Source organism: Ascaphus truei, chromosome 7 (genome assembly GCF_040206685.1).
Source record: "Ascaphus truei isolate aAscTru1 chromosome 7, aAscTru1.hap1, whole genome shotgun sequence".
NCBI lineage: Eukaryota > Metazoa > Chordata > Amphibia > Anura > Ascaphidae > Ascaphus > Ascaphus truei.
This window is the reverse complement of record NC_134489.1, coordinates 95,492,402-95,506,876: the sequence shown is the minus strand read 5'-3', so window position 1 is coordinate 95,506,876 and position 14,475 is coordinate 95,492,402. Positions and strand designations below refer to the sequence as shown.

Sequence of the window (14,475 nt, the reverse complement as noted above, 5' to 3'; positions counted from 1 at the left end):
CCAGAGAGACCCCTGGAAACCCCCCCCAAGGAGACCCCTGTACAAAGAGAACCCCGGAGACTCCCCCCCAGACCCGGAGAGGCCCCTAGACACAGAGAGACCCCAAGACAACCCCCCCATCCCAGAGAGACCCCTGGACACACACCCCGCCCCAGAGAGACCCCCAGCCCCCCCAGATACCCCCCTAGAGAGACCCCCAGACACCCACAGAGAGACCCCGGACACCCCCTCCCCCCAGAGAGGCCCCCAGACACACACCACCTGCCCCAGAGAGACTCCAAGCCCCCCTCCCAGAGAGACAATAGAGAGACCCACGGCCTCCTCCCCCAGAGAGACCCCGGACAACCCCCCTCCCCCTGAGAGACCCCCAGTCCCCCCAGAGAGACCCCAGGACACCCTTCCTGCCCCAGAGAGACCCCCAGCCCCCCTCCCAGAGAGACCCCCAACACCCCCCCACCCCAGAGAGACCCGCAACACCCTCTCCCCCAGAGAGACCCCCAGACACCCTCCCACCCCAGACAGACCCCCGGGGGGTGGGGAGATGTCCTGGCAGCAGGGGGGGGAGGGGAAGTGGAGGGCGGGAGATGTATTAAATATTACATTGCCCGGGCGAAGCCAGGCGCAAAAGCTAGTAGGCAATAAAAATAACATAAAACCATTGCGATCGCCTGTAAAAGCTGTGCAGGGAGACGGACCACTTCTGTCTGCTCTCACTGCGCATCTCTTGGAGACTAGTGCAGTCCGGTATATTAGCACAGCGGGAGTCCATTGTTAATCCTGATGGGCAATCTGGCTGCGAGGAATCCGCAAGCAGGCAGTGGTCAGGCAGCTTTGAACTGCGGTTTCCTGGCTGAACACTCAACAATACATCTGACTGCATCTGTACACTGAAAACTCTGACGATTTTTTTTGTGTACAATATCCAGTTTGTTGGCGCATGTTTTGAGTTCACATACATTTTTTGTTGACTAGCTGTAAAGTGAATATAAGCTGTCTAAAAATGCTGTGAAATCATTTTTACCCCCAGCAACATCCAATGCCTGATCAATAGCTAATTAAAGTCTGTGATTAAGACAATACCATAGAATGATATTTGGAAAGTCTTTTTAAAGAATCACTTCACTTTTTGAAGAATCTTTTCGCACCATCACTACAAAAACTTATAAATATCTCAGTCACTAATTCGGTAGTAAATCCGTAGTGTACCAATCATTTAACTATATCTTGCTTAATATTTTCAGCTGATAAGTTGACTAGTTCTATTGAATCTAGAGGAAATACTATGAGTCATAATATCATCAACACTCATTGTTAATAAAACGTCTAAGAGTTGATATTAAAGAAAGTGTGGTAGATTCATCAACTAATAATGTGATCTTTTATTTGGTGTTATTTATTTGCTAAATAATTTTTTTTTCATGTCTAAAGACATGTTCTATGATATCAACACAAATGTGTCCGCTGGGAAGTAATCGCCCCTTCTCAATGCCATCATTTTTTTTTTTCAGGTCAATTAGATTTTCGTAGTCAGAATAGGGCTGATCCATTTTCATAATATAATTGTCTGTCCTGAACACATGGACAGTGGTTTCAAATGCTTTTTCTTCACTCTTTGCGTTAATGTTTAGCAAAATATCTTTTTTTGTAGTCGTTTCTAAAATGTTTGTGGCTTCAGTTTGAGCAGGCGACTTTTTGTGTGCGTTTATTTGTTTCTGAAGTGACGGGAGCTCCATTTTTTTGCCTTTTTTTCTCATAAGATGAAACTTGAAATTCAAGCCATTGAGAAGCAATAAACTGTACACACCTTTTGCAGAGAAAACTTTAAAATTGGAAATGTCTTCACATGTTTTACAACCCAGATTTCCATTCAAAGCCAACAGCCAATTGTTTTTCTTTTGGAATTCATCGAATTGAGTTCTTGACCGTACAGCCAGATAATGCTTTTCATCAGTAGGTTCATTCCACGATACTGTAGACTTTCCTTTGTTCTCTCAAGCTGCAAATTGGACTTTTCTGTGACTTTGTGCGTTGTCAGTGTAGCTCACTTTCCCCCACCCCCTGTGTGGCTACGGTATATGTGTGGTGCTATACTGTACCTGTGGCATAGTGGAGATCTGAGTCTCTGCTGCTGGGAGATGCACTTGTTGATGGAATTCCAGGGGAGCGTCGCCGAGTGCCCAAAAAAGAAGAAAGGTGGATAGTGTAATATTGTAAAACAATGTGAAATTAAATGAAGAACTACCAAATTCCTACTCACAAACACAGTAGGAAAATGAGCACTGGTGCCAGTCTGGAACTATAATACATCCCGGTCTGGAGGTGTGGTATATGGGTCAGCAATCTCAGAGAGAAGAGAAAACAACCATAGTGCAGATAAAAAATAACAAGTTTATCAGCAAAAAGGTCACAAATGGAGGCTTACGGCAATCAGGGAAGTAAGAGCATTTGAACAGCTTGGTCTTTCCTGCTTCGCAGCTCGCCTCGTTCGGTACACACTGCAACAGCTACCGCGTGTGTCACTTCCGGATCGTGACGTCACAGATCACCGGAACAGAGGACACCGCCGAGGATCCCACTGCTTCTCTCCTCCTCCAAGATGGCTGACAAGCCGGACTCTACGTGTTTCGACGTAATGACGTCTTCATCAGGAGTGGCTAATTGGTACTCATAGCTAGGTATATATGCCCACTACTTAACTATGATTGGTACAAACGGCGCATACACTAATCTCATTTTAAACATATATTCCTAGTGTATAATCCGAAACTTCTATTAACATACACATCAATTATAACAAAAGTTAAAAAATCAATAGTACTGTAATGTATATAATAACGGACATAGTGCCTATACATATACTACTAATTACAAATGAACTGCAAATACTAACCCGATTATAAAATGTATTGCTAGTGTTGACATATACATCAGTTATAACAAAAATTTATCATTCTGTAATATATATACTAACACACATAATTTAACACCTATACATATATATTTCTAATTAAAAATAAGCTGTATTGTATTAAACTATATATTAGTGGCCATGTTGCCCCCAAACAACATAACCACAATATACAGTCTTTAAAAAACAATAATAAACACGGCGATTGTTGATACCTAATGATCATATGAGAGAGAAAAAAGGGGAACATATTAAATATGCAGTACGTCTAATCATTTAAAATATACATTAATATCACATTTAAGATCTATTAAAAACAAAGTAAAAATGAATTTAAAATGAATAAAAAGAAGGAAAATATATTTACTCTTTCAGAATACTGGCATTATAAAAATACTTTTATATCAAGCTCAGCATTTAGGCCATCTGGAACACACGTCTTAAGTGTAAATATCCAAAAGGATTCCCTTTTGGTTAGTTCCAGATCTCTGTCGCCCCCTCTCCAATGAGGGAGAACATGTTCAATGGCACTAAATTTAAAACCTGTTATATCACTTTGATGTTTGTTTATAAAATGTTCAGACAAAAGATGGGTTAAAACTTTGCGTCTAACGTTACCAATATGTTCCAATATTCTAATATTCATCTGTCTCTTAGTTTTACCAACATATTGTAACCCACATGGGCACTCAATAAGGTAAATGATGTAGTTGCTTCTACATGTAATGTGTTTATTAATAGTGTATTTTTTCTTCGTTACATTAGAGACAAATTCATATTTATCAGTTGCTCGATAGGCACAAGCTTTAAATGTGGTACAGCCGAAAAAACCTTTAATACTTGGTAACCATCTATTAGTTGTTGAATTATTTTTGGGCAATGCACTTGGTGTAAGTTTATCTTATAGTGTTTAAGCCCTTTTGAATATAACAACTGGCTTGTCAAGAACCATATCTCCTATAACCTCATCATTCTTAACTATATGCCAGTACTTATTCCCAATGTTAACAATTTTTCCAGCTTGTCTGTTATAGTTTGTAATAAAAGAAAAATTAAAATCCTTCTTGTCTTGTATTTTAGATACATCTATTAATAAGTCATCCCTTTTCAAGGTTTCCACTTTTTGTATTGCTGACTGAACTATGTGTTGGCACATTTCGAAGCCAACTTGGGTGATGGCAACTTGTTTGTAATATATAATTATTTTTATCAACATCCTTGAAATGTGTCATGGTTTTAATGGTGCCTTCTTCAATATAAATTGCCAGATCAAGGAAATTGATTCTATTTTTGCTATAGTCTCAGGTGAATCTCAGATTCAAATCATTATCATTTATGTACGCAATAAATTTTAAAAGACTCCCTTCATCTCCCCTCCAAATAAAAATGACATCATCTATAAATCTCCGCCATAGGACCAAATTCGCACCCAGCTCTGCAATTGACCAAATATGGTCATCCTCCCATACTGACATGAAGAGGTTTGCGTAGCTGGGGGCGAACTCAGTTCCCATGGCGGTTCCACATTTCTGTAAATAAAAATTATTTTCAAACCAAAAATAGTTGTGTTTTAATATAAAATATATACTGTCTAAAATAAAATTGGCTTGTTCATGAGTCATATTGGGATCCTTAGAAAGTGTTTTGTCTATTGCTTCAAATCCCTGTTGGTGACTAATAGATGTATACAGGATGTGACATCACCTGTGACAAGATAAAAATCATCTTCCCATATCTGTCCTTTGAGAGTTCTTAAAATATCTGTTGTATCTCTGATATAAGATTTTTGATTCTTAACATATTCTTGAAGAAAAATATCTACACAGGCTGATAGGTTTGAAGTGAGGGAATCAATCCCTGCTATGATAGGTCTTCCCGGGGGGTTTTCAGGGCACTTATTCAATTTGGGTAGATAATAGAAGATTGGTAATATTGGATTTTTTTTATTCAAAAAGTCAAATTCTTTATCATCCAATATACCATCAATTTTGCCTCTATTTTAAAGTATCTGTAGTTCTTTTTGGTATTGAGCTGTGGGAACTCTAGGAAGTTTACAGTATGTTGTTGTGTCACCTAGGATTCTTTCAGACTCTTTAATATACTGTAGTCTTCTCTATTTAATATAACTACCCCTCACCCTTTGTCAGCTTGTTTTAAAACTATTTCTCTGTCTTCGGTTAGTACTTTTAATGCTTCCCTTTCTAATTTTGAAAGATTGTTGTTAAATGGAGAGTTATTCGACGTTAACTTTTCAAAATCTTTTATGACTAGCTCAGAAAAAACCTCTAAGTTCCTACCCTTACAATGTCTGGGACAGAACTTAGACGGCATCTTAAGGCCAGAATGGATGATCTGTTTATTCATATCATGTTTAGGGAGACTGTTTGTATCTGTTTTTAAGTTATCATTAGTCCTAATTTCCACTTCTTTGTATTTAAAAAAACGTTTGAGAGTTAACTTTCGTAGAAATTTTTGAGCATCAACAAACAGACCAAAATTATTTGGACCTGTAGTTGGTGCAAATTTAAATCCCTTGGAAATAATATCTTTCTCTGGCAAAGTTAAAATTCTAGAACTTAGATTAAAAATATTTGTATACCAAAAAGAGAGAAAGAAACAAGGAAAACGAGGAAAGAGAAGAAAAGGAAAAAAAGAAAATACCAAGAAAATAAAAGATACACAAAATATTTTTAATCTAAGTTATTTTTTATCTGCACTATGGTTGTTTTCTCTTCTCTCTGAGATTGCTGACCCATATACAACACCTCCAGACCGGGATGTATTATAGTTCCAGACTGGCACCAATGCTCATTTTCCTACTGTGTTTGTGAGTAGGAATTTGGCAGCTCTTCATTTAATTTCACATTGTTTTACAATATTACACTATCCACCTTTCTTCTTTTTTGGGCACTCGGCGACGCTCCCCTGGAATTCCATCAACAAGTGCATCTCCCAGACTTTTGAAACAGTCTTTCTACAGGGTCGAGTGATAAGTTGTTTTTGCCTTCTTATTGATATTTATTATATTCACTGTTCACTGTTGTTTAAATATATTGTTTGTTTATATATTTTTTTGATATATTTTGCACATCACTGTTTTGGGTGTAGTAGAGCGCCATCTAGCATTCTTTTTTATTCTCTGCTGCTGGGAACCTGGGGTATACCTGAGTGATCGTTCAGTAGCGCCTCCACCTGTAATGGGATTCTACTATGTGGAATGACCCTGTTACAGGACAATAAAGAATACACATGTGTAAAACAGTTTTACTATACACAGCATAAACCAATACTGAGAATAATATACACCCTCACAGACCTCGCAGGACCATAACCCCTCGCCGTGCCTCCCCAACACCGTGTCCACAACCTGGTGGGGTTTGCCCAAATGTACTGAGGTGCTCCAGGCACCGGACCGTTCCAATGTCCCCCATGAGCCAACCCACCCAAATGTGTGAGACAGCGCTGCCCCACTAAAGTGTTGAGTTGGTGCACTGGTGAGTTGGGTACCTGCCGGGTGTGTCCACACCCGGGCGTGCAGATAAAGATAGGATCCACGGATCCGAAGTGTTGAACCACGAATCCTCCGCCTTTGCGTTGGGTGGATCCCGCATAGACTGTACCACCATGGAGAGGGTCTCTGTGCAGTTGAGTGATCTGTTCCCAGATCACCTAAAGCCAGCGCAGCCGCGTCCTAGCTTTGTCTCTATGGTCTGGCTCTGGACCGCAGGCCGCAGTCACCGTGCGGCATCTCCCTGTGACCCTGCCACTAATACTGCTAAGCAGGGCAGTGTCCCTGTCTTAAGGGCAAGTCCCTATAGCAACCACAAGCTATGTGGGAGTCGGGGCCTAGCTGGGGCCTAACAGGGAATATCTGGCCTAGTGCAGATGCCTCAGACACCTGCACACACAACCTACCACTTCCTTGTCCCAGCTCCGACTGGCGTGGTGTTCACAGCGCACAAAATGTATCCTATTCTGTGCAGGGGAATTCTGGTGCCCTATTGGCTCTATTGCGCCACATGTCTGTCAGCCCCAGTGCCTTCTGGGGGCTGTAGTTCCCCATGCGGAGCATCTGTGTAATGGGCGCCGCTTGCAATACCTTCAGACCGTACTGCGCATGCGCAAACTGTATGGCACATGCACATTCAACATGGCGGCGCCCTGCAAAGAGAGCCGCCGGAGCCTCTGGCGATGCGCTTGCCTGTGCAACTTTCCCGTTGGCGCCGAAACCTGCCCACTGCCTCCGCTGCCTAGTGCCAGGGGACCCAAGTTACATCAGTAACTCAATATTCACTTTTTTGGAGGTCCCCACACACTTCACACATGCATCCTCTGTTTTACGCATGAACATATTTTTTACCGATTGACATTTTGAACGGATCTTCTATTGTTCAAGAAATATAAACTGAGCACAAATATATTGGTCCGGCAGTGGTACGTCACTGACTTGTCTGAACTTGTTTCAACGGCTTGTCTCCAGAGCAGTCTGCTGGAGCGACCTAGTTTACGTGACCCCGCCTGGGCGCCAAAGGCACAGAAGCATAGCAAGGGCTCATAGTCGCCACTATTATAAATCATCTCGAGTATATTGCAGAATAATATAAACAAAAAATATCTGGAGAATAATATTATATGTTGCAGTGGAAGTTATAATTGGAGGGGGGGGTTAAAATCTCAAATAATTAATACGGCTGCGCTGTACCGGCACTTATTGTTTTACCGGCACTGTATACCGGACCGGTCCGGCCTATTTTCTATTAGCACTGCAGTAACACCTCCTGACCATATGCCAATAACAATGTCCTGTGGGTGGAGATTCTGTAGCCAGGGGCTGTAGATACAGTACATCTGACTAATGCCATTTCCTGCAGCTCTTGGAACACAGCTGCTCTTCAAACTAAAACAAAAAAAACCGTGAGTAGAAACATGTCGTGTTCTCAACGAGGGCTTTGCTAACATGACTATAAAGTACATGTTAAACAGTCAGAGAAATGTGAAGCTTTGAGCAGACTGTACTTAGTAACGTTCTGTTCTTTCACTCCGAGCTTGGCTGGCACAGACTCAGTTCCTCCCTTCCTGCTTTGCATGCATTGCATTTAACACTTTTCAAGCGATAGTATTAACAGAAGGTCTTGTTTTTGTTATTGTCTCAGATGCCTGGTATGGAAAAACAAAAACAAAACATGTTTTAGTCTCTATTTTAAAGTTAAGAGGCAGGGATCTGGCTGCAAAGAGTAGCATAGGAATGCATGCAGAAAGTGCCCTGCTTTGCTCCCATTGGAAGGGGAGGGTGTGTGTGGTCACAGTACACACAGATTATAGTGAGCAGATGTACTGCTTCACTGGCCTGACACAAACAAGAAGCAGATTAATTAGCACATACATCCACTTTGCACTGTGTATGAGTAAAGGTTTACCCTTACCCCCTCCATGCAGTTAAGGCTGCAACTAATTGTGCAGCTATGCCCTTTTTGTGAAACATGTGGGTTATTTTAGATAGTGTGATAGTCATATGCTCGTCATTAGATGGGTGCATATAGGTTGCCGCAAAAATGGAGGAAGCGTGAAGGTTAATAGCAGTTGTGTTGTTTTGTTTTTTATTGCCATAAGTCCCAGTACATAGGGACAAATGCCAATACAGGGGTTTATTATTGTTAAAAACATGCTAAAATCCTCATCAATCTCTTTGTTCTGCAGCGGTTGGCAATGTATTGCAAGGCACTTTATTGCGCACCCTACAGCACAGAAAGGGTTAAGGACAGTATGTTACACTATGGGTATGTTACACTATGGGGTGCGCAAACTAGGGGGACGCGAGATTCTATGCGGGGAGCGCGGGGGTTACAGAGGCCCCGCGCGCACCCCGAAGGCATTTAAATTAAATGCCAGGGAAGCGGTGAAGGCCTGTGTAACTCTCTCACCTTGGTTCAGACGTCTTCTGGTGACGCGTCGCCATGGCAATGCTGCGTGAAATGACGCCGCGGGGTCATGTAATGTCACGTTGAAAAGATTGCCCTCCCCTGTGTTACACAACAATATAGTGCGTGGTGTAGTGGTGTTATAGGAGGAGATACATATGACATATAGGAGGGCCACATGAGCGTTGCAATGTCATTTAAAATATATTTAAAGCTGCGGACCAAGCAGCACCATAGATGTGTTTTTTTTAAATAAATCAGTTCTGTACTATGAGAAAATACTTGTAGCATTTAAAAAAAACAACAACTCTGAATTAATTTTTTGGGGGTTTCAAACTGTGTTTTTTGAATAACATGAAGGTGGGGGGGGGATACAGAATAAAAAGGGAAAGGGTGGAGAGGGGTTACAACATAATCAAATCAACAGTACACTTAACAATAATACTAATATCTTTAACATACTAATAGAAACAACAAAAAAAGGTATATAGGGGGGTAGGAAGGGGCAAGAGACATTAGTGGTACTGTATTAACCTTCGTCATTTTCCTGATTCTTTGGTTTTATGATATAGTTTGGTTTATAACGTTTGAACAAGTTTTCCCATTATAGAGACATTTTTCATTATTAATTTTTAATATCTTCCAATTTGTTTACATTTGTATATCTTGAAATGATGCTGTATCTTCTTGAAAGTCACTCAGCCAGGGATTCCAGATTTTTTACAAATCTCTCTGTGGTGTTATTCATAAATTCCGTCCGTTTTTTCCATTTCAAGAACATGTCGCACCTTTTCCTGAAAGATCTGATAGGATGGTGTATTTAATTGCTTTCATTGAAGTGCTATTGTGCATCTAGCTGCTGTCAACAGATGTGCAATTGGTTTTTTTGTTGCATAGGACACATTAGGCACAGGTTTCCCCAAAATCATTATTACAGGGTCCGTTGGTATAGTTACTCCAAACACCCTAGTAATCTCTCTCTTAATTTTCCTCCAAAAGGGAACAGCTTTTGGGCAAGTCCAAAATATATGGTACTGTATAATGTACCTCTACAACCACAATTTATCCAACACAGAGCGCTTGGTCCTTTGTAAATATGTGCTAATCCAGGGGAGCGCAAACTTTTTGAGCTGCGCTCCCCTACCAGCTCCCTCTCGCTCCCGCGCCCCCACTCACCTTGTTTGCGGCGTCAAATGATGCAGCATGACCCCGTTTCAATGGAGAGGGCCGTGTGACGTCACCACGCATGACACGCGTCACAGCATCTAAAACAAGGTACGTGTTTCGTGTTGCAGGGGGCTCACGCGATCCCCCGGCATTTAATTAAATGCCTCAGGGAAGAGCGCGGGCCCTCTGCAAGCACACGCGCCCCCCCAAAAAAATCCAGCGCACCCCGGGGGGTCGCGCCCCCCACTTTGCGCACCGCTGTGCTAATCTATCGTGTTAAATACCATCTCATCATACTCTTGTAGCTATTTTCTTTAATTATGGTGCAGGCAGATGAGCTTGCCGCCGCCGCCGCCCATATCTCTGCCCAATCATGTTTAGAAATCTCTGATCCAATATCTTCTTCCCATTTGGTCAGATATGAGTGTTTTTCTTTTTTGTCTAGAGAACTCAGAGTAGAATATATATTCGAAATCAACTCCTTCTGATGTGTTTGTATTGTGCACATCTCTTCAAATTTGGTTAGATGTGTATTCTCTTGCAGAAATTATTTTGAAATAATAAAATGCCTGATTTGTGTATATCTGAAATATTCTGAAAGTGAATATTGTATTTCTTTTGTATTTCTTCGAATGTATATATTTTCCCCAGAAACATAACATCTTTAATCCTAATATACCTATTATAAAGATACCTTTTATAATCCAAATATTGTTCCTTCCCGGTATACATCCTGGGGGAAATTCCTCGTTCCTCCATAAGGGGGTCATAAGTGAGGGTTGTCCTTTTAATCCCTTTTTTCTCTCCCAGTTATCCCAAATATTTTGTGTGAATTTAATTACCGGGTGATTATACACCTCTTGAGGTCTATTCTTTTTGGGAATTCACAATAATGTGCCTATATTCTGTACCGGGATCTCATTCGCCTCAATTTCCACCTCAATTAAATTTTGTATGTATTATAATGTAACAAGCATTTTTGGTTTCTATAGGAACCTTTTACAAAGTCACACCCCCTTCTTCTTCTGAAACAGGCTCTGGAACCCCACTTTTTGACCCCTGCCCTCTCTCTAGCAGTGCACAAATTGTATCTAGTGACTGCCTGGTCACATGATCTTCCCCACAGAACTTTACATATTTGGTCCTCTTCTGCTGCACTTATAGCTATTTAGTGAACCACCGAGCCGAATCTTTGCCGATCGATCAGCAACTTAACTAGTTACTTATCATTGTGTGGATTGTATTGATGCACATATTAAGGGGGGAGGGGGGGAATGGCAGCTTGGACTGCTGCTTTAAGAAGAATTACAAATATTTGACTTACATCTGTCATGTATCTACTGTTGCGGCCCCTTTTAATCTCCTACATCCCCGAATGTTTTCGGGGAAATTTTCCGAATGTCACGCACTTTGCCGCATTCATGGCGAGACAGCGCTAAAAGCGCTAATACAAGGAAACGCCCGCGGCGCCTAAAAATGCCGGGACATGCCGCATCTGCCCGCGGTTTTAAAAGCCGCGCCGAAACGGCCGCAAGAGGCTGAAGGCGGCCGCCACTGTATAATATCTGTATCATATATATTTACATTAAAAGTGAGTTTCTCTATGAAAAATTGTTGCTCCACGGTGCATTGAAATTAGGAGCGGCAGACAGCCGACACCCCAAGACACTTTGTAGGTTGCATTTAGCTCACTGCCCGCAAGTTGAACAGCCCTGTTGTATGTCACCTGATGAAAGGCCCATATAGGACCTGAAACGTTGTTTCTCCTCCGTTCTTGGCTGTTACAATAAATAAAGAATTGCATTGTGAACTTGTGAACTCGACTTTGTACCTCTGTCCTGGAGGAAAACTGCACCTTGAGGAATTTGTTTGTCTATGTTGTGTTGATTGCGCAAGCAGGACTCTCCAGGACTCTCCTCAACTGAAACTGTTTTCCTGCACTTTGGAACTGATAATAAGATAAAACACACTGGGGCCTATGCAGAGAGCTGCGTTCAGCATAGTCGCCGTGGAAATAAAATCGATTCCCTTGCCGACACATATTTATAAATTTGGCGAGTTTTATTTGGCATGAATCTCGGCATGCAGATCCGCGCGTTTTTGGCTCAGCAGTAAGCTTGTTTTTGTTGACGGGCAAACTCCCGCGCCCCCCCTAACTGACAGTTACCTGTGATCCGGCGTCATGACTTCACGTTGCCATAGTAACGTGATGTCACATAACCTTGCGGTGTCATTTTGACACCGCGTTGCCATGGCAACGCCGGAATAAGACGCCGGACCAAAGGTCAGTAAAGCCTTACAGAGGCCCTCCAGCTCCCCCGGCACTTCATTTATGTGCCTTCGGGAAGCGTCCGAGGACTCTGTAGACACCGCGTCCCCCCGCCGGCAGTCTCGCGCACCCCAGGGGGGTCACGCCCCCCAGAATGCGCAAAGCTGCTGCACGTCGACGGCGGCTGCTTAACAAAAATGATGATCACAAACAACACTGAGTAATTCTCCACAAACACCATCCCTACGAACATATTGCATATGTCCATTCATACAATCAATACAATAGCACATTATTGTTTATTTTACATATCAACACGTATATTGACGTGCTTCTGTATGTCACATATTTTTCACATCTGTAAAATTATTTATGCGCATCACTATAATAACATTCTGGTATACATAGTAAAAATATAAGAGCAGTGATACTTTCACGATGCAACTGAAGTGCATGCACCAATTATAACAGTTACAAGTGAACCCTATACTTATGTTTGCTCGTCCAAATCTATTCCGTTTCAACATCTGTCCTGTTCACATGTATTGTGCATAGGTTCTCATGGCTTTTTTACCATAGACTACAATGTATGATTACTTGGCCAATGTACATTAACAACATACTTTCAAGGGTAGTACATAAACGTGTACCTGTTCTACATATATGTACGCATTATCAGCATTAATTACATATGCCATATATACTTCACAATCGTTCATGTACACCTTTTCCGTTAACATATTCTGCAATACCCTGCTGATGGCTTTACACTAAAATCTCCTTTCGTCCATTAGAACATGTTGAGCGAAATAACAGAACTGTAACAACTATAAATTCATCTTCAATGAAACATGTTCTGACAGGTCTAACTTTATGCCACTGGGATGTGTCTTTTTATTTCGCCATGTTCGCTCAACATATTTGCCGTTTTTAACTGCCGTTTACTTTTCATGATACATTTGCCATTGTCCCGAGCAGTTATGGCGAGAATCTGTATAAGTTGTGCTTGGAATACCACGTTTTATTCACCATGGCGATCACATGCGAGTTTAACGTTCTCGCCAACGATTATCCGCATTTTATTATCCGCCAAAACAAACCGCCAATTTCATACACATCTCGCCACATTTCCGCACATCTCTGCATACGTATACCCACTTCTGGCGACATCCTGGAGATTACCTCGTTATCGGTGCTCTCTGCATAGGCCCCACAGTGTACAAATGAGTGTCTGCTTTATAGACTTTTTTGTCATAATAGAATGCATCGGTTTCTGGGACACTTTAAATTATTTTGTGCCAGGCCTGAGGTGGCATTAAACTTGCAAGTCTAGAAGGCTGGATACTGAATAATTGTTACTTAATTTGGTTGATCAAATACAACAGCTCCCACAGCTTTGGAATTGTGTGATTCAATTGAAGTGAATTATCTGTTCACTTGGCATATACAAAATAAAACATCAATTATCCAATAATATGTGGAGACTGTTTGTCCTGAAACAGAAAACTGCGGAAAAACACCCAAACAGGAGATAGGCAGTGAGATACGGTTTTAATTCCATCACTTCTAAGACCAAAAGTGAACTAGTGTCAGTGGCATCTTTATAGTATTTGTTTGTGCAGCTTGTCCCTTTTTTTGACAGTTGCCCGGGGGAACAATATGGCTGCCGATCTCAATCTCGCTCCCGTGGGCAATAGAAAGACATTTCAGCTTTCAATAGCTTTCTTCAGAAACTGGCAAACTTTAAAATGTTAATTCCTTGTCAAACTGGAATTCCAGAGATGGGAGAATTGCAGTGAAACTCTGAGGGGTCAATTAACCCTTTGAGTGCCATGGGACAAATCTACCCTAGGTGCCCCATGAGGCAGTAGCTTCGTAAAAATGCTCGTTGTATTAGGAGAGATCGTGTCCTGCACACCTACGTAGCTCAGGGCGCGATCTGCTATGATGGTGAAGGAAAGGGGCTGACCCCTCCCCTTCCATCCTCACCAATGGAGCGATCGCTTGACCGTTTCTGAAAGGGGCGGTGGGGCCAGTCCACCCAGTGTGATTCACACCAGCACTCAAAGGGTTAAAGCAGGAATCCCCCAGAAGCCTCTATGAGTTTAACTTATATGTTATTATCTGGCCTCCTGAGCATGTCCTGCTCTTTTATGTTTAAATAATAAATGTTTTTCTAGTGTTAAAAATCGTGATATTCTTCATCTCTAGCT

General features: G+C 41.8%; 1 protein-coding gene across 3 annotated transcripts in view; it reads left to right on the top strand.

Moving 5' to 3' along the window:
- Positions 1-7,715: 7,715 nt before the first annotated feature.
- Positions 7,716-14,475, top strand: part of LOC142499701 (histamine N-methyltransferase A-like) — a 32,813-nt gene continuing 26,053 nt past the window's right edge. The window contains exon 1 of one of the 3 annotated variants that reach the window (XM_075609474.1): positions 7,716-7,822. The gene's annotated coding sequence lies outside the window, so the exon portion shown is untranslated. The remainder of the gene's footprint in view (positions 7,823-14,475) is intronic. The other 2 variants (XM_075609476.1, XM_075609475.1) reach the window with 2 other exon arrangements.